Source organism: Aquarana catesbeiana, linkage group LG10, assembly GCF_042186555.1.
Source record: "Aquarana catesbeiana isolate 2022-GZ linkage group LG10, ASM4218655v1, whole genome shotgun sequence".
NCBI classification, from domain to species: domain Eukaryota; kingdom Metazoa; phylum Chordata; class Amphibia; order Anura; family Ranidae; genus Aquarana; species Aquarana catesbeiana.
Window position 1 is genome coordinate 132,792,068 of NC_133333.1, and position 24,974 is coordinate 132,817,041.

General features: G+C 45.0%; 1 long non-coding RNA gene across 1 annotated transcript in view; it reads right to left on the reverse strand.

Annotated features, from left to right (window-relative positions):
- Nucleotides 1–23,377, reverse strand: part of LOC141110904 (uncharacterized) — an 89,485-nt gene extending 66,108 nt beyond the window's left edge. Inside the window, exons 1-2 of the long non-coding RNA XR_012236349.1 lie at nucleotides 23,182–23,377; nucleotides 17,149–17,243 (exon numbers count right to left, since the gene is read on the reverse strand). This is a non-coding gene — a long non-coding RNA (uncharacterized lncRNA). The remainder of the gene's footprint in view (nucleotides 1–17,148; nucleotides 17,244–23,181) is intronic.
- Between the last annotated feature and the right edge of the window lie 1,597 nt (nucleotides 23,378–24,974).

The following is a 24,974-nucleotide window of genomic DNA, read 5'->3' on the forward strand; positions in this document are numbered from 1 at the left end:
AACCACCCCCCCTACATTAGTACAGACCCCCAGGACAAATCATCCCCCCTACATTAGTACAGACCCCCCCAGGACAAATCATCCCTCCTACATTAGTACAGACCCCCCTGGACAAATCACCCCCCTACATTAGTACAGACCCCCACGACAAATCATCCCTCCTACATTAGTACAGACCCCCAGGACAATCCACCTCCTCTACATTAGTATAGACCCCCCCAGGACAAACCACCTCCTCTACATTAGTACAGACCCCCAGGACAAATCACCCCCCCTACATTAGTTTAGACCCCCCAGGACAAATCACCCCCCCACATTAGTACAGACCCCCCAGGACAAACCACCCCCCTACATTAGTACAGACCCCCCAGGACAATTCATCCCCCCTACATTAGTACAGACCCCCCTGGACAAATCACACCCCCTACATTAGTACAGACCCCCAGGACAAACCACCCCCCCTGCATTAGTACAGACCCCCCAGGACAAATCCCCCCTACATTAGTTTAGACCCCCCAGGACAAATCACCCCCCCACATTAGTACAGACCCCCCAGGACAAACCACCCCCCCTACATTAGTACAGACCCCCAGGACAAATCATCCCCCCTACATTAGTTTAGACCCCCCAGGACAAATCACCCCCCCACATTAGTACAGACCCCCCAGGACAAACCACCCCCCCTACATTAGTACAGACCCCCAGGACAAATCATCCCCCCTACATTAGTACAGACCCCCCAGGACAAATCATTCCCCCTACATTAATACAGACCCCCCTGGACAAATCACCCCCCCTACATTAGTATAGACCCCCCAGGACAAACCACCCCCCTACATTAGTACAGAGCCCCCAGGACAAACCACCCCCCTACATTAGTACAGAACCCCAGGACAAACCCCCCCACACATTAGTGCAGACCCCTAAGGACAAACCACCCCCCTGCATTAGTACAGACCCCCCAGGACAAATCACCCCCCTACATTAGTACAGACCCCCCCAGGACAAATCACCCCCCCTACATTAGTACAGACCCCCCCAGAACAAACCCCCCCCACATTAGTACAGACCCCCCAGGACAAATCACCCCCCCCACATTAGTACAGACCCCCCAGGACAAAGCACCCCCCCTACATTAGTACAAACCCCCCCAGGACAAACCCCCCCCACATTAGTACACACCCCCCAGTACAAATCACCCCCCCACATTAGTACACACCCCCCAGGACAAACCACCCCCCCACATTAGTACAGACCCCCAGGACAAATCATCCCCCCTACATTAGTACAGACCCCTCCCTTCATTAGGCTAATTAAAAACACCCGGTTGGCAGCTGGAGAGGAGAGGACGGTGTGCAGCCGCACCACCCAGGTGGAGAACAGAGAGTGTCAAGCTTGGGCAGCAGGCAGGACTCACAGTTACACACAGAAGTGAAACAGGCTTGGACCGCCCCCCCCCTGACGTCACTGCGTGGCCGTGGCTGGTCTCTCTCTGAACACAGAGACAGCCGCTCCAGTCTCCAGCTGTCTCACTCTCCTCCTCTGACAGGAGGAGGGAGGGGGGATGGTGGGCACAGCGGCGGCAGTGGCGGTAACCGGCTGAGAGAGCCGCCTACGGACAAGGAGAGGAGGAGGGAGGGGAGCACTCTGGCGCTTCAGTGCCCCACCTCTGTGGCGCCTGGGTGCACTGCACCCTGTGCACCCCGGCCAGGATCGGCCCTGATTGCTGGTGCAATTTCTTCTGTGGCTGGTCCTTGTGGTTACATGGTGGCCCACCTTGGGTATCCACTTGTTAGTCCAGTGGGGGATTTGCACTCCAACCCTATCCATTTGGGATCCTTTGATCGATCCACTTGATTGTATGTTTGTACAATGATTCATTGTAAGTATCAGATATATTAGATATGTTGTAATGGTTGGTGATCATTTAAATTTATATTCTAGAAAGGAAAAAATACCCAGGGTCTCTCCTGAAGAAGGAAAATAATTCTGACACATGTTTGGATGCATCATAGCAACTGATATGGACTGACCAAAGTATATCTCTGGCAGTACCTGGGATGAATTTGATACCAGTTGGGTATTGTTTTTATATGAATCCTGTTGTAGAATGTACATTTGCTGATATTATTTAATTGTTATATGTGTCTTATTTAAAACTAGGGTCCTTGTGCCTAGCTTTCTTTTTTTTTATAATTTGTAATAATAAAAGTGGAATCATTGCCTTTTAAAGAAACTTACTCTGTTTGTAATTCTCTGCTTTGGGGTGTTGTTCCATATTGCACTTTGTGCTTTTGCCTATATGATATATTAGCCATTTCATGTGACATTAAAGGTTTTTTTTTTTTTTTTTTTTTTAATAACAAACATGTTATACTTACCTGCTCTATGCAATGGTCTTGCACAGAGCAGCCCAGATCCTCCTCTTCTCAGGTCCCCTGACGAGGCTCCAGACCCCTCCTTCATGCCTTGTGCCCCCATAGCAAGCAGCTTGCTATGGGGCACCCAGGCAGGCTTACTCCTGAGTTGCTGCTCTGTGTCCATTCACACACGGAGCACGGATCGGCCTCGTCCCCCTGCTCTCTCCTCATTGGCTCACTGGCTGTGATTGACAGTAGTGGGAGCCAATGGCTCGATCGCTGGATCGAGATGGAGCCTCAGCAACCACTTTAAAGTAATCAAATTGTAAAAACAACCCATTCAGTTTAAAATAGATTACATAAAAATAGAAAATGTAATTTTCCCTTTTTTATAAGTGATCACATTCCCTCTGTTCTCGGCTGCATAAGGGTTGAGAGGAGGAGAAGCAGCAGCACACTGAGCTTCCCAGTGAATGGCTGTGTAGTAGGGGAGTGTCGGGACAAGTCTGATCATTGGAGGAGAACACACTGAGTTCCCAGCATAGCTAGAGAACTAACTACAGTGTGCTCTCCTGCTTAGTGTGGTAAGTTTTTAACCACTTGACCACTGGGCACTTAAACCCCCTTAATAACCAGACCAATTTTCAGCTTTTGGTGCTCTCACATTTTGAATGACAATTACTCAGTCATGCAACACTGTATCTATATGAATTTTTTGTCCTTTTTTTCACACAAATAGAGCTTTCTTTTGGTGGTATTTAATCACCGCTGGGTTCTTTATTTTTGGCGCTATAAAAGAAAAAAGACCGAAAAATCTGTAAAAAAATTAATTTTTCTTCGTTTCTGTTATAAAATTTTGAAAATTAGTAATTTTTCTTCATATATTTTGGCCAAAATTTATACCGCTACATATCTTTGGGAAAAATAACCCAAATTAGTGTATATTATTTGGTCTTTGTGAAAGTTATAGCGTCCACAAGCTATGGTGCCAATATCTGAAAATTGATCACACCTGAAGTACTGACGGCCTATCTCATTTCTTGAGACCCTAACATGCCAGAAAAGTACAAAAGCGGAGTTTCACTAAAAAAAAAAAAAATTTAGATTTCAGCAGCTGCAAATACTGCAGCTGCTGACTTTTAAAATAAGGACACTTACCTGTCCCGGGGTCCAGCGATGTCGGCACCCGAGACCGAGCCGTCCCTCGATCCTCGGGTGCTGCCGCCGCCATTCTCACTGAGGGAATCGGGAAGTGAAGCGTTGCGGCTTCACTGCCCGGTTCCCTACTGCGCATGCGCGAGTCGCGCTGTGCGTCTACACTGGTGCCCGTTGTGTTGTGGGAACTGTGTATTTCCCACAACACAACGGGGGTGGGCGGGGAGTCTGCGGCTAGCTGCGGCTAGCTATACCCGGAAGTGGGTGCAGATACCTGTATTATACAGGTATCTGCACCCCCCTCCCCCCTGAAAGGTGCCAATTGTGACACCGGAGGGGGGGAGGAATCCGATGAGCGGAAGTTCCACTTTAGGGTGGAACTCCGCTTACAAATACCCCCCAAATGACCCCTTTTTGGAAAGAAGACATTCCAAGGTATTTAGAAAGATGCACGGTGAGTTTTTTGAAGTTGTCATTTTTTTCCCACAATTCTTTGCAAAATCAAGTTTTTTTTTTTCTTTTTTTTTTTTTTTTCACAAAATTGTCATATTAGCAGGTTATTTTTCACACACAGCATACAGTATGCATACCACAAATTACACCCCAAAACACATTCTGCTATTACTCCTGAGTATGGCGATACCACATGTGTGAGACTTTTACACAGCGTGGCCACATACAGAGGCCCAACATGCAGGGGAGCACCTTCAGGCATTCTGGAGCACCCATGCCAATTCTGACATTTCTTTCCTACATGTAAAAATCATCATTTATATGCTAGAAAATTACATATAACCCCAAAACATTATATATGTTTTTTTTAGCAAAGACCCTAGAGAATACAATAGCGGTCATTGCAACTTTTTATCTCGCACGATATTTGCGCAGCAATTTTTCGAACGCGTTTTTTTTGGAAAAAAAATGTTTTTTGCTTTAAAAAAAACAAAACAGTAAGGTTAGCCCAATGTTTTTGCATAATATGAAAGATGAAGTTACGCCGAGTAAATAGATACCTAACATGTCACCTTTCAAAATTGCACACGCTTGTGGAATGGCGCCAAACTTCGCCACTTAAAAACCCCCATAGGCGACGCTTTAAAATTTTTTACTGGTTACAAATTTTGAGTTACAGAGGAGGTCTAGGGCCAAAATTATTGCTCTCGCTCTACCGATCTCAGCGATACCTCACATGTGTGGTTTGAACACCGTTTTCATATGTGGGCGGGACTTACATATGCGTTCGCTTCTGCATGCGAGCACACGGACAGGGGCGCTTTAAAACATTTTTTATTTTTTTTTATTGTTCATTTTACTTTATTTATTTTAGTTTGACACTTTTTTCCCAAAAAAAAAATTTTGGATCACTTTTATTCCTATTACAAGGAATGTAAACATCCCTTGTAATAGGAATATGGCATGACAGGTCCTCTTTACAGTGAGATATGGGGTCAATAAGACCCCAAATCTCACCTCTGGCTTCGATCGTAGCGGTGAGTCAGTAGAAGCACCGGAGGGCGGCGGGAGGGGGGGACGTCCCCTCTCGCCTCCCGTAAGAACGATCAAGCAGTGTAACAGCCGCTATGATCATTCTTATGGTGTAGGGAATCGCCGGCTGAAAAAGATGATATCTGAATGATGCCTGTAGCTGCACCCATCATTCAGATATCCCCGCACAAAGTCAAGGACGTCGTATGACGGAAGGCCGGAAGTGGTTAAAACGCTTTTTTTTTTTTTTTAACACAAAGTTGTCCATTTATACAATATTTATAACACATAGCATGTACATATCAAAAATGACACCCCAAAATAGATTCTCCTACTCCTCCTGAGTATGGCGATACCACATGTGTGAGACTTCCACAGCCTGGCCACATACAGAGGCAGAGTATGGCTGAGCATGGCTGGGTATGGCTGAGCATGGCTGGGTATGGCTGAGCATGGCCAAGTATGGCTGAGCATGGCCGAGTATGGCTGAGCATGGCTGGGTATTGCAGAGTATCGCCGAGTATGACTGGGTATCGCCGAGTATGACTGGGTATGGCAGAGTATGACTGGGTATCACCGAGTATTGCAGAGTATGGCTGGGTATTGCGGGGTATTGCAGAGTATTGCAGGTTATGGCAGAGTATTGCAGATTTTTGCGGGGTATTGCAGAGCATGGCTGGGTATGGCAGAGTATGGCAGAGTATGGCTGGGTATCACTGAGTATTGCAGAGTATGGCTGGGTATCACTGAGTATTGCAGAGTATGGCTGGGTATCACTGAGTTTTGCAGAGTATGGCTGGGTATCACTGAGTATTGCAGAGTATGGCTGGGTATCACTGAGTTTTGCAGAGTATGGCTGGGTATCACTGAGTATTGCAGAGTATGGCTGGGTATCACTGAGTATTGCAGAGTATGGCTGGGTATCACTGAGTATTGCAGAGTATGGCTGGGTATCACTGAGTATTGCAGAGTATGGCTGGGTATTACTGAGTTTTGCAGAGTATGGCTGGGTATCACTGAGTATTGCAGAGTATGGCTGGGTATCACTGAGTATGGCTGGGTATCGCGGGGTATGGCAGAGTATTGCGGGATATTGCGGGGTATTGCAGGGTATGGCAGAGTATTGCGGGGTATGGCAGAGTATTGCGGGGTATTCCAGGGTATGGCAGAGTATTGCGGGGTATTCCAGGGTATGGCAGAGTATTGCGGGGTATTCCAGGGTATGGCAGAGTATTGCGGGGTATTCCAGGGTATGGCAGAGTATTGCGGGGTATTCCAGGGTATGGCAGAGTATTACGGGGTATTCCAGGGTATGGCAGAGTATTGCGGAGTATGGCAGGGTATTGCGGAGTATGGCGGGGTATTGCAGGGTATGGCAGAGTATTGCGGGGTATTGCAGGGTATGGCAGAGTATTGCAGGGGTATTGCAGGGTATGGCAGAGTATTGCAGGGTATGGCAGAGTATTGCGGGGTATTCCAGGGTATGGCAGAGTATTGCAGGGGTATTGCAGGGTATGGCAGAGTATTGCAGGGGCATACCAGAGTACTGTGGGGCATTGCAGAGGGCATTGCAGGGCATGCATAGTAGTGGGGATGGCTGAGCATGGATGGATGGCTGGATGTCTCTGTGCAGCGCTGTGGGCACTACACATGCAGCCCACAACGCTGCAGCCATCCATCCATCCCCCTCTCCGCTCACAGTGTACCGATCTGTACACAGAGGGGAGGAGGGGAACCGGCGTCATCAGATGACGCCGGTTTGTTTACATGTGATCGCTCCGTCATTTGACGGAGCGATCACATGGTAAACGGCCGCGATCAGCGGCCATTTACCGGGATCTGTGATGCGCCGGACCCGGCGGTCACGTATGCTCTCGAGTGCGCGCCCTAGGGGGCGCGCGAGAGCAGAATTCTGGGAGGACGTCCCTGGACGTCCTCCCAGAGTTAAACAACCGCCCTGTAGCCGTCATTTGGCTATGGGCCGGTTGTTAAGCGGTTAATGGGAAAGCAGAGGGGCTGGCAGGAACACCAGGGATTTCACATCCAAAGGAAGCAATACAAAGAGAAGAGGATACTTTCTCATACAAGTACATGGTACAGCATGCACATATCACGAATATGAAGTGTTGGGGTAACAAATGCTTAAAGTAAGCAACAGTGTCTGAGAGTACATGGCCTGCTCATATACAACACTATTCTGCACCATGGCATACCTAATATTAACATTGCATTCACACTGAGGGTCATTTACACCATCCCATCCTCTGAGGTCAGAGTCTAGTGGCATTTGCTTGGAATGATATCAGAAAGCTGATTGTGATATCAAGGTTTCAACTCACTATTTTTTGGCCCAGGAAAGCCCACAGTTGTTGCACAAATGTCAGAAGCATTCATACAAACTACTCAAAATGTCACCGTGTTTTTTCTAAGAGATTGATTCCTGTGTCATCAACTCCATGTAGTGGCCCAAATGCTGTACAGTTTTCTCACTGAGGTATTTCGGAAAACTATACCTTTGAGTCTGGTCTTTGAGTCTAGTACATATTTTATGGGGAACTCCACACAAATAACAAACAAAGAAAAATGCAAGAGGTCCCCCCTAAAAATCCATACCAGACTCTTAATCCAAGCATGCAGCCTGGCTGGCCAGGAAAGAGGGGGTTAGTGTGTGCCCTGCCCCCTGAACAATATCAGGCAACATGCTCTCAGTATTACCTCACCCCCATGTTGACGAGGACAAGGCCCTCTTACTCACAACCTGAGCCTGTGGTTATGGGGGTCTGTGGTCAGGGTGGCTTATTGGAATCTGAAAGCCTCCTTTAAAAATAAGAGAGGCCCCAGCTACTGCCCCCCCTTCAAAAAAAATGTCCCTCGTTGTAAATTCATCATCAACATGATGCCCTCTACCAACTGCCCGCCGACTCATCAAGAGAAAAAAAAACTGGTGACCCGGAGCATGTGACCACTTCTGACAGTACATGTAGCCGAATGACAGGTTCATAAGCTGTCATTGGCTATATAAGGGCCATATTTGGGCAGTGATGTCACTGCTATCCCAGCCCCTTTGCTTAAAACAGGTGGGGATTCCCTATGATGTCAGTAGTTCCTAGAGACATCACAGGTGCAACTCCCGTGGCTTCCTTAGGAACCGGTGTTAGAGGGAATCGGTTATATATATGATGCACTGCTCCTGCCAATCAGAGGGCTGAAAAGGCTAAAGTTTGGGCATTCGTCTGAATGCTTGAGCAGCCAAAGTTTGGTCCAAACTTGGGGTTTGGACCAAACCTTTGGATAATCCCTAATTGTAACACATAGGGGGGATTTACTAAAACTGGTGCACTCAGAATCTGATGCAGCTGTGCATGGTAACCAATCAGCTTTCAGGCTTTATTGTCAAAGCTTAAAGTGATACTAAAGTCTTCTTTGAAAATAACAAACATATCATACTTACCTGCTCTGTGTAATGATTTTGCACAGAGCAGCCCGGATCCTCCTCTTCCCAGGTTGCTTGCCGGAGCTCCTGCGAGCTGGGAACCACAATCTCTCATCTCCTATAGTCAGTCCCATCCCCCACAGTTAGAACAAACACATAGGGAACACAGTTAACCTCTTGATCGCCCCCTAGTGTTAACCCCTTCCCTGCCAGTGACATTTATACAGTAATCAGTGCATTTTTATAGCACTGATCACTGTATAATTGTCAATCGACCAAAAAAGTGTCAAAAGTGTCTGATGTGTCTGCCATAATGTCGCAGTCTCAGAATGTAAAATCGCAGATTGCCGCCATTACTAGTAAAAAAAAAAAATAATAATAAAAATGCCATAAATCTATCCCCTATTTTGTAGATGCTACAACTTTTGCGCAAACCAATCAATATACGCTTTTTGAGATTCTTATTACCAAAAATATGTAGAAGAATATGTCGCGGCCTAAACTGAGGAAAAAAATTGCTTTTTTTAAAAAAAAATTGGGGCTATTTATTACAGCAAAATGTACAAAATATTGTGTTTTTTTCAAAATTGTCGTTCTTTTTTTCTTTATAGTGCAAAAACAAAAACCACAGAGATGATCAAATACCACCAAAAAAAAGCTCTATTTGTGGGGAAAAAAAAATTGGGGTACAGGGTCGCACCACCGTGCAATTGTCAATTAAAGCGACGCAGTGCCATATCGCAAAAAATGGCCTGGTCATTGAGCAGCCAAATCTTCTGGGGCTGAAGTGGTTAAATGAACAAGCTGAAGTTAGAAGGTGAATGGTTACTATGCACAACTGCACCAGATTCTGCGTGCTCCAGTTTTAGTAAATCTCCCCATATTTAGACGTATAAATGCTAAAACAAAAACAGCCCTGTTTGCCTCTGGAGAGAGATTTGACTTCTGTATCTGCATGTAAGATATTATTATCTTTGTGTCTGCTTTTTCTGGAATTAGATATTATATGCAAATGGGTATATACCCTTTGACTTTTATATTCATTATTTTTACTTGTATATTCATTTTTATACTTATGACCTTTTACTTTTAGACTTACCTACTTTGTATTTGTACTTGTTTTGTAGCCCTGATGAATGGGGAGCAAGTTTGGCCCCTGAAACGCATTGGATTTATGCTACTATGAATCCTTTTATTCATCAAATTACCTTGGGTTCTTTTCCACTCATTGGATTGTATGTTTTGTGTGTGGATTGTCAACGCTTGGTCCTTTCCCTGATCCTGGGGATGGTCCCCCCGTTTTGTAGAGTGCTGTTGAACTGGAGCCAGTGTGCCCAGTGGCAATCCCAGTCACTCTTAGAAAATCTGAATCCAGTGCCCCATTTTTTCATGTTTGACCTTCTATAGTATGACAGCCTTTTTAATGAACATCTTATAATAACCTGTGGGATCATTTACCTCGGGGGACATACTGGTCTCCCCCCCCCCCCCATTCTGGTCTACTGTACAAGATATCCAATGACAAGGGGACCCATCCAACTCTTAGGGATTTATTTATAAAACATTTGTTGAACAGATTTCAAAAGCCTTCATGCAAGCTGAAATATCACCAACATTTCTGTATAATCAGGTCCATCCATTGGCCAAAATGCTGTAAATTTTTCTCATTGAGGTATTTCAGAAAACTATACCATATTTTGGCCGCTAGATGGAGTTTACGATACAGGGATTGAAATACTGTGACATTTTGATCAACTTGCAGGAATGCTTCTGACATTTGTGCAATCAATAGACCCCTAAATTATGACTAAGGGCAAAAAAATTACAGGGGTTAAAATCCTCCCTTACTCCATCCAAAATGGAAAAAAAAAAGTTTTGCCTTCAGTTCTACTTTAATACCTGGGATACTATAGCAGCTGGGGTAATGCATTAAGGAAGACATTGCAAGGGCTGAGAAAAGTCCTACATAAGTTTCTATTAAAGATATAGATCGGCCACTTTGCACATGCAGTGTTGATTAATAAAGAAGAACAAAAGGGGTACGTCCACTCCACTGGTGATTTAAATTTTTTGCTTTGTGTTAGTAGGGAAATTGTAAAAAGAGGTCCAAAGTAACATTTACAAATTCATTAACTGACAGAAAGCACAGCAGATCTCCAAACAGCCTTGCAAGATCTCTGGTCACCTAATGTGACCTGATAAGGAAAAAAAAATCTGACCTCCTCTGATATTAGAAGTCTAAGAGGAAGTAGAGGCCTTCCTTACGTGATTCTATTCAGTAAATGCTTTAATATTTGTACAGAGATAACACGCAGGGTAACCTGGGTTACAAATTAGCAAAGGTATGGCCTTTCATGGAGTTATTTTGAAAGTAGATTTTCTGAGAGAAGCCATACTGATTCATGAAGCTCATACACATAACAGAGTAGAGAAGGCTCAGTATTCATATTTCATTCATGCTGAACTTTCTCCCCTGGTGAAGGTAGCCATAGACCTGGCATATTGGTCAAAAGATCTGGCTGCCGGGTGGTTTCTCATAAACATGCATAATGGTTCCAGCCGGATTATTCCTGCAGAAATCTCCTGGTGCCAGCCTACTTTAGGGGTCCAGTAATAACTGTCCAGGATTTTTTTTAGAAAAATCAATTTAAAGGGGTTGTAAAGGCAGAAGGTTTTTTATCTTAATGCATTCTATGCATTAAGATAAAAAGCCTTATGTCTGCAGCAGCCCCTCTTAGCCCACCTAATACTTACCTGAGGTCCCTCTCTGTCCAGCGATGTCCACAAATGCTCGCGATTCTCCTTCCTGATTGGCTGAGACACAGCATCGGTGCCATTGGCTCCCGCTGCTGTCAATTAAAGTCAGCTAGCCAATCAGGGGAGAGAGAGGACAGGGCCGAGTCGGGGCTCCGTGTCTGAATGGATACACGGAGCTGCAGTTCGGCTCGGGTGCCACCATATAGCAAGCTGCTTGCTGTAGGGGCACTGAACAGGAGGCGCAGAAGAGGGACCTGAGAAGAGGAGGATCTGGGCTGCTCTGTGCAACTCCACTGCAACAGGGCAGGTAAGTATAACATGTTTGCTATTTTTATAGGAAAAAAAAAACAGACTTTACAATTACTTTAAACCAAGATTGGTCCGACAAAGATGTGTGCGCAGAGATATTAGTAGACATACAAATATTCTATTATCGATTAGTGATTATTTTATATCAATAACCTACTAGGACTTGCTCAACTAAGAGATATACAGTACTGTTTAGTTCAGTTTGCCTTGAAAGCTGAACTGCAGGCAAGAAGCTAACTATGCTGCTGCAATGCATAAATAGCAGGTTACATAGTTACACAGATAGTCTGGTTGAAAAGTCCATCCAGTTCAACCAATAGAAGGGAAAAAAATTATACAATCCCGTATACACAATCCTATATCCACAGTTGGTCCAGAGGAAGGCAAATAACCCCAATAAAGCATGATCCAATTTGCTCCAGCAGGGGAAAAAATTCTGCCATATCCCCAAGAGGCAATCTAATATTCTCTGGATCAACTTTACCTATAAATATTAGTATGCAGTTATATTATGTAAATTTAGGAAATAGCCCAAGCATTTTTTTTAAACAATCTACTGAGCTGGCCAGAACCAGCTCTTTAGGGAGTCTATTCCAGAGAGTCTCTGCTGTCCATATCTCTTTTAATACAAGAAAGAATTTTGCTCGCTTTGGAAGCCACAGCTTGGCATTGCATGCCATTATTAAGCTTATGATCTACCAAAACCCCCAGATCCTTTTCCACCATTGACTCCCCCAGGTCTTTTCCTAGTGTGTATGATGCATACATGTTTTTAGCCCCCAAGTGCATAACTTTACATTTATCAACCTTAAACCTTATTTGCCACACAGTTGCCCAATTACATAGTGCATTGAAGTTGGCTTGTAAGTTGGAGACATACTGTAAGGATGTTATTCCACTGCATAACTTTTGTTGGAAACAGTCTTATCTTTGTACATTGCAGGGATTTTTTAACAAACTTTCTTGCAGTCAGATTTCATACCTTTTGTTATTCTGATGTAATAGCTGTTTGTTTGTCCATTGTCTGTCCATGTTGCGTACTTAGTCACTAAATATTAATGGGAGTGACTGATTTCATAATATCTATATCAGCTGCTGATTTCCCTGAATTCAATTATCATAATCTCACCAAAATATATGTAGAAGGATGTGGTCACTGGGAGGGGCAGGGGGACTGTCAATTTTTGCACTGCACAGGGCGCCTAAAGGCCTAAGGCCGGCCCTGGGAAGGGCCATACATGTAGTATAATATAGAAAGACAACTTGGAGCTGACTGTGTGGGGTGGGAGAGAATGTAAAATCAGAATAACTTGAATTTTTCCTTCTATTTATTTATTTCAAAAGATTTTTATTTTGAAGATAGCACATTCGAAATACATACATATATTTTGTCATATATAAGAGAAAATTTAGCAACAGATGAAATATGAAACAAACATAGGTTAGCTGTAGATAGAGAGCTGCCATTATCAGGAACCCCCGATCCATGACATGCCATAGGAGAACTCCGACCGTCGGATAAGCTAAAGAATAACTCAGCCTGGTTGACATAGGGTCTCTCACCTCCCGGCACCCCTAACTGGAACATACTGTGCCGGAAGGGGAAGCCCCCGATCAACATCAACAGTCCAAGCTCTCCTAATACAGAACGGTGATACGTCAGGGCATATAGAACAGAGAGCTAAAAAATCTGAGGATTTACAACTCTTTACCCTTCCCTCAGCACTCAGCTAACTGTTCAAATTCACGTCTAGGCTAACAAAGACGCTGAGTAAGTATAATTAAAACCAAGGTCCAGAGTGGACCAAGAAAAAGGAAAAGGAGAGGAAAGAAAGGGGTGGAGAGGAGGGAAAGGGGAGGAGCATCACTAATCATTCTGAGAGCATTTTATATTGACCTATTAGAGGGGCCAATGGGAATGCCCACCAGTCGAGCCCACGGTTCACAGGTAGTCTCAAATTTTATGGCTGTATCCTGCACAATACTGGATAGCTTTTCCTGGGACATTATCCAGGATATTTTCCTTTTTGCCGCTAGGAGAGAAATTCCCGGCTGTTTCCAGGCCCTGGCAATCGTGAGTTTAGCCCCTAGTAGCACAAAGTGTACCAGTTTACTAGGAGATTTGGAGATCCGTGGGATCGAGGCATTTAGGGGGGCCACCATAGGAGTCCTGTGAATCCGAGTCTCCATTAGCTTGTCTATTATGTTGAATATTTTTTTCCAAAAAGAACATATTCTGGGGCATTCCCACCAAGACATCGTGCCTGTGAGTTGACAGCCCCTGAAACACAGAGGATCCACTGCGGGCAAAATAGAAGCCAGTCTGGAAGGAGTGTAGTACCATCTGGAGATCACTTTCAGGCTGGCTTCTATCAGGGTGGTGTTAAGGATACCTTTGAAGGATTTGAAACAGGCTCTCTGCCAGCTCTCCAGCTTCCATTGGAATTGGAGATCGGATAGTAGATTACCGAGATCCCCCCCTTCTGATCTATGGCTTGACTGCACCACAATTCATAGTCAGTAAATTTTGGAGGGAGAAGTTTATCTTTACATAGAGATGGTAAAAAAATGGGATATTTGGCCAAACCTATATTGTTCAGAGTTGGGAAGGTCAGGCTTTTTGATGCAGTGCTTTAGGGTGAAGGGGCCTACAGCAGTGAGGAAATGGCCTATCCTATAGAGTCCTTTGTCCACCCACCACTTAAAGGCCAAGACATTTTTTCCGGGTGGGAAGTCTGGGTAATTATATAGATGAGTCAGGGGTTTATAGGCTGAGACTAGAGTCTGCGATGAGCGTAGGGAGTCCCAGACAGCAAAGGAGTGGGACAGAGTAGATGCGAGCATTGGGGGTCTGTTTTTCGTAGGACTCCAAAGCAAGAAGTCTAAAGTGAAGTTAGGGACCGCATGTTTTTCTATCTGAACCCAATCAGGTTTCTCAAACCTAGAGTAAACTATTGACAATTGGGCTAATCTGGCAGCCTGATAATATTTGTAGAGGTGGGGCAGTCCCAGGCCTCCTTTTTTCCTATGTGTGTATAGGGCTCTTTGGGGGATTCTATAGCCCGCCTTGCCCCAAGTGAACTTCAGAAGTTTGCTTTGGAAAGCTTTAATATGGTCCCTCCTGATGGGGATGGGTAGAGAGTGGAAAAGATATAATAATCTTGGGAGTAGCGTCATTTTAATCAAATTCACCCTCTCCAGCCAAGACATGTTGTTTTGAGACCAGGTACATAGGTCCACTTCTAGCTTGTGGTACATGGGGGGATAGTTATGATTATACAGGGTTTCAATCTTAGCTGTTAAATTAATTCCCAAATATCTAATGGAGGAGTAGCTCCATTTGAATTTGAAGGACTTTCGTAAGATGTCCACAATGTCGGTTTGTAGGGAAGGTGTAGGTTTAGTGCCTGGGATTTGGAATAGTTCACTTGTAAGCCTGATATCCTAGCAAAGGCATCCAAGGTTTGGCATAAGTTGGGAATAGAAGTTATGAATGAGGTTAGGAAGAGCAGAACGTCGTCCGCGAAGAGGCCACTTTGTGAGTTTGGGAGTCGAATGATACACCCCTAATGTTCGGGTTTTGGCAAATCGCTATGGCGAGCGTTTCTATTGCTTTCGCGAATATGAGCGGCGAGAGTGGGTATCCTTGTCTAGTCCCCTTTTTTATCATTATAGGCTTGGAATAGTAGCCTTGGACCCGTATACGGGCTGTGGGATTGGAGTATAGTGCCTGCTTCAGTCCCATGAATCGCTGGCCAAAGCCCCAACTTCCAATATGGCAAAAATATAGGGCCATGAGACCTAGTTGAAGGCCTTTTGCAGGTCCAATGACAGGAGCATCCCTGATTGTTTAGGGCCCCCCTCCCAATTAGTTTGGAGAATGGATACCACATCTATAGCCCGCCTTATCTGATCTGGACCTTGTCTGCCTAGGATGAAGCCCACTTGATCCTTGTTTATATATGTGTTGATAAAGGAAGCTATACGATTAGCAAGAATTTTGGTTAGAAGCTTGACATCGCAGTTGTTAAGCGATATTGGGCGATAGTTTCTTACTTCTTCTGGATTCTTGTCCAGCTTAGGTATCACTGCAATGTACGTGGTATTAAGTTGTGGATCAAGTGGGTCCCCCTTTGTTTTTGTATTGAAGAATTTCATTAGGTGTGGGACTAAGGTGTTGGAGAATGCTTTGTAATAGGGATTTGACAGACCATCAGGGCCAGGGGCAGAGCCAGTCTTCAAGGCTTTTATGACTCCCAGCACCTCACCTTCTGTGAATGGGGCTTCTAGGCTTTCTTTGTGTACTGCTGAGAGCGACGGGATAGGGAGGCCGTCTAAAAATGTGCCTAATGAAGCATCAGTGAGGGGCGTGCATGGAGAGTAAAGGTTGTCATAAATGACATGGAATGCTTCCAGGATTTTGGAGGGGTTAGCCGTGGTGCCTTGACCCGGAATTCTTTTTGGCATTATATAGGACTTAATTTGAGGTGTTAATTTAGAGGCCAGCATGGAGCCCATCCTGTCCCCTTGGGTATAACCTTTTTTTTGTTCCAATGGATTTGTTTTTCCGCTGTAGCTGTCAGGGCTAGGCTGGGCTCCAACCCGGCCTTGTCAAGTTGGGATATCGTGGAAGGGGAGGGGTTTGATTTGTGAAGAGCCCAAAGTTTTGAGTACTCGTCCTCTAAGCGCTTTATGTCAGCTTCTCTTTCCCTCTTAATCTGACATGCCATTCTGATGATCTCCCCTCTGATAAAGGCCTTGTGGGCTGCCCACAGCGTTTCAGCCAAGATTTCCTCAGTATTGTTAAAGAGGAAATATTCCTTCAGAGATTTGTCTAGCATCGTGACACGGACAGGATCAGAGAGAATGGACTCGTCTCCACTATCCCCGACCCATTCTATAGTGATGGGATTGTATTGCCATGACAACTATTGAGTGATCGGACAGAATTGTGTCCTTGATATGGGACTTTATAAGTGGAATGGAATGCGTTCAAACTAAGAGGTGATCTATCCTGGCGTATGAATTATGAGGATGGGAAAAGTGGGTAAAGTCCCGGTGGTGGGGTTCAACTCACTCCAGACATCCGCCATGCCTTGGGCATGGACAAGTCTAGCTATCTTAAGCCTTTCTTTGGTTGGGTGGGTAAGTTGGGCGGTGGGGGTTCTAGACCTGTCAAGCCCCTGATCGAAAGCAGCATTGGAGTCTCCTCCAAAAATGACTGTGCCCTCTAGCGATGGCAAAAGGGTGTAGGGGGTGTAATAGGAAACCAGAGAATAAAGCTGCCCGTCTATTGTTCCCTTTACCATGATGAACCTGCCTCCCGGATCTTTAGTGTCTGAGATCCAACTAAAGTTACATGTTTTAGCAAACACAATGGCCACCCCCTTGGTCTTATTTTCTGCACTGGCTAAATAAAAATTTGGGAAGTGGGAGTGAAGGAACTTGGGGCAGTACCTAGCTGGGAAATGAGTTTCCTGCAGCATGATAATATCTAGTTTTGAGGATTTGTAAGTGTTAAATACCTTCCTACATTTAAGGGGGGAATTTAAGCCCTGGACATTATGGGTGGCGACCCGTAGGGTGTTGTGTGTGTGGTCAGCCATGAGACCCGGGTGGAGGTGCGCTATTGAATCTACCGTCACTTACCTGCACGGGTGTCTTCCGGCACCATGCTGGGAAGGGGCATATTGTTCGGCTACCAAGAGGAGTCTCAGTCTGCCTCGGGCCACTGAGGAATTCGTCTGAAATGGATAAAATGATTAAGTTATGCTCCATAGGAAAAGAGGGAAAGAGAGGAAAGAAGAAAGAAAAGAGAGCAGAGGAAAATTTTTCCCTCCCGAGGCTACCTAGAACCTGGGGAAGAGAAAAGACCCCGTGTGTCATCTCACTGTGAAACGTGAGATGGTATAAGGTCAAATTCACCAACCAATCGGTTGAATGTCCTGTCCCCTGGATACCCACAGCCTTCGAAGGGATAGGAGGGGGCACATGCAGTCCGCCCCGAATCAGGGATGCCCTACAACCTATGGTGATTGGGTGCCCACTGTAACATAGACCAACAAATATACTACAGGTTGTAACATATGTAACTTATAAAAGGATTTTCCAAACCCCAAAGTCTTTCCAACATGAAAGCCCCCCCACACCCCCATGGGACAAGGAGGGGAGGCGGGACCGCAGGGTCGCCAACCATCGCTAGGGTGATTCCCAAGTGGTGTTGAATTACCTAAACAATACAACTATTTCCTGAGAACCCAAGTGGATACAGGAGTTATGGGGGAACCACTTCTCATAAAAAATAAAGAGAGAGAAAAAAAAAAATATATATATATATAAAAAAAAAAAACACAGTCAACAGGGTGACTAAATAAGCGTCATTGAGAACCAAACTTTCCCCTGAGTAGAGGGAGAACATCGGACTAAACAACACCCAGGAAATGAGAGGGAACCAGTCTCAGCAATTAGAGGAATAATCAAATGCGGAAGCAAGTGATTACATGGGACACAGATTGCCGTGTGATCTTGCGATCACGGAGGACCATTGTGGGATGATATTCTGGACTTGTTCTTGTTCCAAAGGGGATTTGGCGAGCTGACCGGAGGAGGACGCTTGTTGGATCCAGTCGAGGGGGAGGATGCTTCCATTTCCATCTCCTGAGAGATTATCTTCAGGTTGAGCAGGAGCTTTTTTCCCATTGCGAAACTGGAGAAGGAGTGGCTCTGACCCTTGTGGGAGAATTTCACAGCGAATGGGAAGGCCCATCTATACTTGATGTCCCTCTGGGTCATGGCAGACAAGAGCGGTTTCAGGGTTCTTCTTCGCTGGATGGTGGAAGGGGAGAGATCCGCAAAGATTTGCACTGGGTGACCTTGACAGGAGACCTGGGGGAGGGCCTTTTTCATGACAGCTTCCTTGACGGCATAGTAATGAGCTTTGGCAATGATGTCCCTGGGGGAGCCGTCCTTTATGGGGGGACCCAGGGCCCTATGCACCCTGTTCAGTTCCAAGCGTGGTGGCTGAATGTTTGGGATCAGCGACTTCATTAAGTCCTGCGTAGCTGCTGTGACATCGAGAATTGTTTCCGGCAGTCCTCTGATCTGAAAATTGAACCTCCTGGATCTGTTTTCCAAATCGTCTATGCGTGAGAATGCAGTGTCCAGTTGGTCTTGAGGGGTTTGGATTAGGTCAGAGTTCTGATGAGAGACAGCTGCAGTCTGATCCAGCTTGCCTTCAATGGCATCCATCCTGGAGCTGATATTCTGGAGGTCTGCATTAATTTCTCCTGTTATTTTAGCCGTCATGGCGTCTAGGCCCCTTTCTAGGAGAGTGGAGAATTTAAGAAAGAGATCTTCCACTAAAAACTGAGTGGTTTGGGTAGGAGGGCCATGGGGAAAGAGTCAGCAGAGGCAGGTGCCACCAGCCCTGCTGGGGAGAAGGCCTGATCCCCAAATGCGTGGCTGAGCAGGGACTCTGTGGAGGCCAGTGAGGGAGTCCGAGCTTGCAATCCTGTGGTATTAGACCCAGGGGTGAAGTGCAATAGGGTAGGGGCCAGCACTTGCCTGAGTTCTGGGGTTCCTTCTGCTAGGGAGGCATGGAGCTGTGAGGCCGCAGCAGGCACAACGATCATCTTGGTACACCCGGGATGTATGGAGGCGGCGAATTCCGGGTCCAGATTTCGCCTGGCTCCGGGTTTGCGCATGCAGGGGTGTTCTCTGGTTTGTGAGGGCACAAATGCCGTTCAGATGGCGCTGGAGCGTGGTCGGGAAGGGCGTGGGCGCTCCTGGATCGGTGAGGTGCTGAGTTCCGGGCTCAGGCGCCCATCTCGGAGCTCTCGCGCATGCGCACTCCCTTTTCCTCGTATTTCAACCTCACAGATACAGAAAACCTCAAATGATGGGTCAAGCCAGTGCACCACAGCAAACTATTTGAACTGCTCTTTTAGGTGCTTTAAAAAAAAAAATTGACTCTAATGCCGCGTACACACGGTCGGACTTTTCGTCTACAAAAGTCCAACGGACGCCGACGGACTAAAGCTGGCTGGTAATCCGATCGTGTGTGGGCTTCTCCGGACTTTCAGCAGACTTTTTCAGCCTCAAATCCGACGGACTTTAGATTTGAAACATGCTTCAAATCTTTATGTCGTAACTACGACGGACCCCGAAATCCGCTCGTCTGTGTGCTAGTCCGACGGACAAAAACCCATGCTAGGGCAGCTATTGGCTACTGGCTATGAACTTCCTTATTTTAGTCCGGTGTACGTCATCACGTACGAATCCGTCGGACTTTTGTGTGGTCGTGTGTAGGCAAGTCCGTTCGTTAGAAAGTCTGCTGCAAGTCCGCCGAAAGTCCGCAGGAAGTCTGTCGGACAGGCTGTCGGACTTTTGTAGACGAAAAGTCCAACCGTGTGTACGCGGCATAAGGAACAACAGGCAAGGGAGGAGGCCATTGCAAGATGGATTGAGTGCACCAGATTACCAGTCAGAACAATTGAAGATATGGACTTTGTTAGCATGATGGAGACAGTAGACAGGAAGCTGACTGTTCCAAAGAAAACTAAAATAAGCAATCTGATTAACAAACAGTATGAGGATTAAAAATAAAAATTCAAAAAGAGACTGGCTGCTGTCCGGAGAGTATCTATTTGCACTGATTTGTGGACCAAAAAAAAGACTCACTACTTTTGTGTTGAACAGCATAAACCTGAACACATTGTTGGCCCTTGAATAAGTAGCCCACCCACACACTGCACAGTCAATCAAATCATGTGTGGACAAATGCTTGCAAGAGTGGGACAAACCAAAGAGGAAGATCCTTACAGTGATAACAGACAACGGGAGCAATATGGTTGCAGTATTTTAACCGCTTGCCGACCAGTGTACGACGATATACAGTGGGTACGGAAAGTATTCAGACCCCCTTACATTTTTCACTCTTTGTTATATTGCAGCCATTTGCTAAAATCATTTAAGTTAATTTTTTTCCTCATTAATGTACACACAGCACCCCATATTGACAGAAAATCACAGAATTGTTGACATTTTTGCAGATTTATTAAAAAAGAAAAACTGAAATATCACATGGCTCTAGTATTCAGACCCTTTGCTCAGTATTTAGTAGAAACACAGACAACAGTAAAATAGAGCCATGAGTCTTTTTGGGAAAGATGCAACAAGTCTTTCACACCTGGATTTGGGGATCCTCTGCCATTCCTCCTTGCAGATCCTCTCCAGTTCTGTCAGGTTGGATGGTAGACGTTGGTGGACAGCCATTTTTAGGTCTCTCCAGAGATGCTCAATTGGGTTTAAGTCAGGACTCTGGCTGGGCCATTCAAGAACAGTCACGAAGTTGTTGTGAAGCCACTCCTTCCTTATTTTAGCTGTGTGCTTAGGGTCATTGTCTTGTTGGAAGGTAAACCTTCGGCCCAGTCTGAGGTCCTGAGCACTCTGGAGAAGGTTTTCGTCCAGGATATCCCTGTACTTGGCCGCATTTATCTTTCCCTCAATTGCAACCAGTCGTCCTGTCCCTGCAGCAGAAAAAACACCCCCACAGCATGATGCTGCCACCACCATGCTTCACTGTTGGGACTGTATTGGACAGGTGATGAGCAGTGCCTGGTTTTCTCCACAAATACTGCTTAGAATTAAGGCCAAAAAGTTCTATCTTGCTCTCATCAGACCAGAAAATCTTATTTCTCACCATCTTGGAGTCCTTCAGGTGTTTTTTTTTTTTTTTTAGCAAACTCCATGCGGGCATTCATTTGTCTTGCACTGAGAAGAGGCTTCCGTTGGGCCACTCTGCCATAAAGCCCTGACTGGTGCAGGGCTGCAGTGTTGGTTGACTTTCTACAACTTTCTCCCATCTCCCGACTGCATCTCTGGAGCTCAGCCACAGTGATCTTTGGGTTCTTCTTTACCTCTCTCACCAAGGCTCTTCTCCCCTGATAGCTCTAGGAAGGGTTCTGGTCGTCCCAAACATCTTCCATTTAAGGATTATGGAGGCCACTGTGCTCTTAGAAACCTTAAGTGCAGCAGAAATTTTTTTGTAACTTGGCCAGATCTGTGCCTTGCCACAATTCTGTCTCTGAGCTCTTCAGGCAGTTAAAAAACAGAAAAGAAAGGGCGCACCGGCCTTGTGCATTATCCTTAAAAAAGTTTATTACAAAAGAACACATAAAAAAACAAAACTACTCACAAGGGTAGATGGAAATCACGCATAAGAGGTAATGGTGATGAGTGAACCGATTGCAGTCTCCAGACCTAAGGACAAGGCGTGCAGACAGCTGCTGGCTGACGCGTTTCGAGGGAGGTACCTTCTTCTTCAGAGCCTAACAGTGTATATCTCTTACGGCCACTTAAATGTATGTGCTCATCAAGGAAACACAACCCAGACTGACTCAGTTGTCACTCCCATAAGATGGGCGGTCTAGAGGGCGGACCCTGACACAGCACCATAGAAACCATTTGTGTACACATATACAATCAAACAGAAATGTATGGGGAGCACAAGTGCACAAGACATGGATATGTCAGAGACTGAAGAAGTATCTATGATACTGAAGAGAGTCTCTGCCACATCGGTTAACAGCAACATGTTAGAACTAAACTTCAAATGTCTGACAAGAATGTACCTGACTCCGGATCGGGTACATAAACTCCAAGGGGAAAAATCACAGCTTTGCTGGAGGGGATGTACTGAAATAGGGACGATGGCCCATATTTGGTGGCTATGTCCAGAAATGGGAATCTTTTGGGAGGAGGTTAGAAAATATATTAAGGAAATCACACAGTTTGACTTGCCAAAAGATCCTGGGATATTTTTATTTCATCTGAGTGATATGCCCACGAAAACATATCTTAGAACACTTCTGCCCCAACTTATAGACACAGCTAAGAGCCTAATTCCTAAGAATTGGAAAAGGAAAGAAAGACCAACCATGAGGGAATGGTTTGATAAAATAAACGAGATACAGGAATTAGAGTACCTGAGGTTCAGTGAAGGGATAAAAATGGAGGCCTACAAGATAAAGTGGGGAGTATGGGAAAAATTCAAAAAATCTTCAAGAGCGGTCGAGATGTGGACAGCCTAGAGTAAAGGAGAAGGTAGATCTCGCCACAGCTCAAGATGCAAATGGAAGTGGGGGTGGTTAGGGTGAGCAAATGGGAAGATAGAGAGGAAGACTGGGGAGGGATGAGGTTCGGTCTCGGGAGGGGGGGGAGGGGAGGGGGGGAGTAAGCCAGGAAGGAAGTAATAGTAAACAGTTTGAATTATATTGTTGTGTGTTATCCTTCTTGTAACAAGACGACTTAAGCAATGAAGCAGACTTAAAGCCACAATGATGTGATGATAAGAGGGAAATATTTTTGAATATCACCTATTTGAAAAACTTATTCCCGTGGTAAAACTTCCTCGCTGACGTGGCAAAAAAAAGACATGGATATGTCATAATAGCAGAGGTGCAGGTGCGTATAGAATGTGGTGCGGCACATAGAATAGTTAACAAGCTAAACTTTTAAAGACCCATAGGTGCGGCCACTGACATGAACAAAATAAAACATAATGTATATTGAGAATAGGAATAACAGTAGCCATCAGACCATGTAAATAAATCTGCACTATAGCCAATATATACCGGATGTCATAGGGAACAACCAAAATGTGTAGATGTAAGGATATCTTACCTAAACCATGCTGTAGGGCTATGGGCGGCAGTTGGAATGCACGCCATGTTCGTTATAGTGTTATGCGATCCAGGGGGCGGAAGTGACGGAAGTGAAAACACTGTATCACTTCCCGCACACCCGCTGTCGCTCTAAGGACACTGTAAGGCTATGGGCGGCGGCTGGAATGCATGCCCCATTCATTATAATGTCTTGCGGTCCAGGGGGCGGAAGTGAAACCTCTGCATCACCTCCCGCATGCCCGCCGTCACGCTGGAGGTGTGTCTTACAACAGAATTTGCCTGCAGCCATGTAAAGGGAGGCAAACTATAGAGGCTAAACGCAGACATGTACCGAGGTTCGCCAGATTAGAGGACTTGGGACAAAAATATATGTGTCTAGTTTGTTAATACCATTCATGTACTTGTTAACACCTGCAGTCCCACACAAATGATGCATGTATACATGTTCACAAAAGGAAAATCATAATGAGTGATCGCTGGATTATGTGGCTAAATAGCCAACAAGGCATGCACACCCACATGTAAACACATATAAATACAAACACACACACACATGTGTGTGCATGCATATGTCGCGTGTGCATACCAGGTGACATATGTAGGTGGGTAAGAGATGGCGACCTGCACTCAGATTACAAATAAAAGTATATAGGTAATACATATTAGATGAGCGCAGCGATATCATTACGGATGGTATACAATAACATTCCAAAAGAAAAAAATGAAAAAAATGAATAAAATCAAAGGTTCCCAAATAGAATAACTGCCAGCACGTATATTCCAATGGATGTGTGTATCTGTAAATATATGCACATGCACCCAATACATTACCAACCCTACAGAGAAACCTTTGTTCAGCAAACGAAAAAAGATCTCAATTGATAAACTGTTAGAGAATGCATGTATGTACACATATATACGCATACACATATACACACACACATACATCCATACACATACATACATGCACACACGAGTACATGTGCGCACATACCTATGCACGCAGTGTACTGAGATAGATAAATAAACAATCTATGAACAGGAATATGAAACCATGAATAAAACTGCACAACCAGTATATACCGAATGTGCTGAATATTAAAATGATGATGTGAATAGATGCAACATAATAGATGCATAATAGATGCTATATAAGAATGAATATATATTAATAAAAGATGGATAAATGGATAAATACTAGTATGGATAAAAAAATTAAAAAATATAATAAAAATAATAATGATAAAAATGTGTGGAAAATATAACACACATATACATAACGCACATATGTGTAAAAACCAGGCGGGGGGGGGAAGGAAAGCCTTATATACCTATCACACTATTTTATGTATCTCGAGGTCTTCATTTAGACCTCCGGGAGCGAGACTCCCAAGGGTGAAAATCCAGTAGGCCTCGCGCTTGCATAGCTTCTGGTGTTTCCTCCCTGAGTCGAGCTCACCCCCGATTGACTCGATTCCAAATACCCTCATCCCTGCAGGGTTTCCTTGATGTGCTTCTACGAAATGGCGGGGAACTGGATATTTATCCCTTAAGTTAATGATGCCACACTTGTGCTCTCCTATTCCTCTTCAGGCAGTTCCTTTGACCTCATGATTCTCATTTGCTCTGATATGCACTGTGAGCTGTAAAGTCTCATATAGACAGGTGCGTGGCTTTCCTAATCAAGTCCAGTCAGTATAATCAAACACAGCTGGACTCAAATGAAGGAGTAGAACCATCTCAAGGATGATCAGAAGAAATGGACAGCACCTGAGTTAATTATATGAGTGT